Below are 3,980 nucleotides of genomic sequence, written 5' to 3'. Positions count from 1 at the left end.
CAGACTTTTTGATCTATTTGTTGTCCCAGCCACAGACACACATGATACAATACCACAATTTGATATTGAACAATTGACCAGATATCAGTGTGTGTGTTCTGAATGATGCCCTGTAGTGATTTTTGGAAAATAGATGACTGCTGTCACCCTGTCTGTGCGGTCATCTTCCAACTGCATTAACAAGCTGCCAAAAGTGATCCAGACATTTGGTCCATAGAACAAAATTGTTCAATCTAATCCAATTTGATCACCTACAGTCATGGCCAAAAGTTTTGAGAATGACGCAAATATTATTTTTCACAAAGTTTGCTGCCTCATGTTTTATGATGGCAATTTGCGTATACTCCAGAATGTCATGAAGAGTGATAAGATGAATTGCAATTAATTTCAAAGTCCCTCTTTGACAATTAACTTTATCCCAAAAACCACTGCATTTTGAGGCAGGGCTGAAAGGACCAGCTGACATCAGGTTAGTGATTCTCTCGTTAACACAGGAGAGAGTGTTGATGAGGACAAGGGCTGCAGATCACTCTGTCATGCTGATTGAGTTCGAATAACAGACTGGAAGCTTTAAAAGGATGGTGGTGCTTGAAATAATTGTTCTTCCTCTGTTAACCATGGTTACTGCAAGGAAACATGCAGTCATCACTGCTTTGCACAAAAAGGGCTTCACAGGCAAGGATATTGCTGCTAGCAAGATTGCACCTAAATCAACAATTTATCGGATCATCCAGAAATTCAAGGAGAGATGACATTGAGAAATTCAAGGAGAGTTGTGAAGAAGGCTTCAGGGCACCCAAGAACGTCCAGCAAGCACCAGAACCGTCTCCTAAATTTGATTCAGCTGTGGGATCGGGGCACCACCAGTGCAGAGCTTACCCAGGAATGGCAGCAGGCAGGTGTGCGTGCATCTGCACGCACAGTGAGGCGTAGACTTTTGGAGGATGGCCTGTTGTCAAGAAGGCCAGCAAAAAAGCCACTTCTCTCCAGTCAAAAAACACCAGGGACAGACTTTTATTTTGCAAAAGGTACAGGGATTGGACTGCTGAGGACTGGGGTAAAGTCATTTTCTCTGATGAGTCCCCTTTCAGATTGTTTGGGGCATCGGGGAAAAATCCTTGTCCGGAGAAGGAAAGGTGAGCGCTACCATAAGTCCTGTGTCATGCCAACAGTAAGGCATCCTGAGACCATTCATGTGTGGGGTGCTTCTCGGCCATGAGAGTGGGCTCACTCACAATTTTGCCTAAGAACACAGCCATGAATAAAGAATGGTACCAAAACATCCTCCAAGAGCAACTTCTCCCAACCATCCAAGAACAGTTTGGTGACTAACAATGCATTTTCCAGCATGATGGAGCACCTTGCCATAAGGCAAAAGTGATAACTAAGTGGCTCGAGGATCAAAACATTGACATTTTGGGTCCATGTCCAGAAAACTCCCCAGGCCTTAGTGCCATTGAGAACTTGTGGTCAATCCTCAAGAGGTGGGTGGACAAAAGGACAAAAAAAATCCCCCCACAAATTTTGACACTCCAAGTATTTATTAGGCAACAATTGGTGGCCATCTGTCAGTATGTGGCCCAGAAGTTGATTGACAGCCTGCCGGGGCGAATTGCTGAGGTCAACACTGCAAATATTGACTCTTTGCATAAACTTAATGTAATTGTCAATAAAAGCCTTTGACACTTATGCAATGCTTGTAATTTTACCTCAGTATACCATAGTAACATCTGAAAAACAGGTCTAAAAACACTGAAGCAGCAAACTGAAAACCAATACTTGTGTCATTCTCAAAACTTTTGGCCATGACTGTACATATATACGATCGAGCATCTGTGGGATGTGCTGGGAAAACAAGTCCGAGCCAACTTACAGGATTTAAAAGATCTACTGCTAACGTCTTGGTGCCGGATATCACAGGACACCTTCAAAGGTCTTGTGGAGTTCATGTTTTGATGGGTCGAATCTGTTTTGGCAGCACGAGGGGGACCTAAATAGTATTACGTAGTTGGATTTAATCTTGTGGCTGTTGCAGCACTTCTTTTTTTTAATGGGTTTATGATCTGTATCTTGGAGATAACCTGGTGAAGTCCTGATCCAGGAAGATGGCATCTTACCATCTCCAGCTGGGCTACCAAGCACCTTGAGTGACATGGCTGAGTTTGAAACAGGCCCAAATCAACACTGCCTCAAATGTCCTTTATGGTGTTCCTGAGCCTTAGTTTCAATAATAATTCTGTCCTCATGACATTTGCTCTCTCTTCTTTCTATGTCTATAATAGGGTTTAGAAATCCCATCTGGCCTGAGGCATGGAGTTTTCAGTCCAAGGTATTTTGTGTCTGTCCTTTGCTCCACCTCCAGAGGGTCCTGCAAAATGTCCTGACTCTGAATTATCTCAAGTTACAGATGTCTGTTCATTGTTTTTTCAGCACTAGCTGATGTCCATTTCAGATGTAAATGTTTTTACACTAACAGGCAAGAGTTCTGGACCCTCTGGGCTGATGACACATTTAAGAGAGTGGTTAGTCTTTCTTTGGTGCTACATCACAGGGTGTTGTTAAACAAGGGGTGCAGACCAGCCACCTGATTGCCCCCTCCATACTTTTTCCAGATTTTTAAAAGTCAACATTGCCACCCCTGCAGTTGGAATGTTCTTCAGGTCCATTTTTACATAGTTCTTCCCTGAGGAACATCCAAGGTCGGTCTATTAGCTGCAGACAGGGTAAAGGGGACTTTTGTAGAAAGCCTACAGTCTCAGAGAAAGGGATACAATGGTAACACAGGCCAACACACCCAGAAAAACATGTCCAGATTGCAAGCTGCCTTTAGCTTTTCTTGTCTCTATGCTGGGCGAAGTATGAATGGAGGGGCTGTATGGGAGTAGTTGGATCTTCTTTCTTATCTGTGTACTGCTCCTAGGTGTTAAACATATCCCATTCACTGTGTGTATCCCCTTATAGCCTCTGATAAATGGATGTAACAGTAATTACAAAATCCCTTTTTCGTCTTGTGGGATGATATTATTTAAATAAGATGAAAAGGTCATTTAGGGGGTGTTTATAGTTTTGCAAGGGGCTGCACAATATATTCTTGTCTGCAAAATGACTTTTACTGATACCACTAGTCTGGAATCATGCTGAAACTTTTAATTAACTTTATTTTGGATGTTCCAGATACATTTTTAAGGAACGGTGTATTTTAGCTAAGTAATAAAAACATACAATAATATAAAAGTGATGTAATATTCACAGGCCAATGTCACCTTACTCTCACTCGATTCATTTTACATATAACTGAGGATAAACTGAACCATATTTTAGGAGAAATATTGAAATTAATGAAGGGGGTCTGCTTGGCAGGACAAGTGATGATTTTACGGTCTCTATCATGTGCATTTCAGGTTAGACTCACAAAAGTAGTAACTTACACGATTTTACAAGATTTACTTTCAGATCTGTGCTCTTCATCTGTCATAATCATCTACTGAAAAGATTGTGACTCTGTAAACTATGTAGATTTGCCAATACTGCTGGCTGTAACTGCATACACACTGCAGAATTTGCTCGACATCGGTCCATCGTTTATACAGATTTTTATTCCAGTTATAAAATCAAATGAAATGATATAATGTGCTTTGGAACGATAAAACATGATCGTGGGAGAGAGTACACAGTTATTCAATATTGGACCTAACGGATGTTTATCGTGTGATTGGTACAATAATCAGGTGAAAAACTTGTAGTGTGTACCCAGTTTTATATTCTGCAGAAAATAGATAGTGATATCATATTTTCTGGTTCGAGCACCAGGGGAAAGACTAGAGCAAGCAGTATGAAACTAGCTAAAATACATGTTTATTGGGATTAAAAAATGTCAGACTCCTATCATGGCATGGTAAACTACTACCTACTACCTCAGCAGCTTGTACCCAGTCAAGCAGGTCCCTAACAATGTGTGTTTGATATTATAGTGTGAAATA

Source organism: Mixophyes fleayi, chromosome 1 (assembly GCF_038048845.1).
Source record: "Mixophyes fleayi isolate aMixFle1 chromosome 1, aMixFle1.hap1, whole genome shotgun sequence".
NCBI classification, from domain to species: Eukaryota; Metazoa; Chordata; class Amphibia; order Anura; family Limnodynastidae; genus Mixophyes; species Mixophyes fleayi.
The sequence above is the reverse complement of the archived record's forward strand: the minus strand, read 5'-3'. Positions refer to the sequence as shown.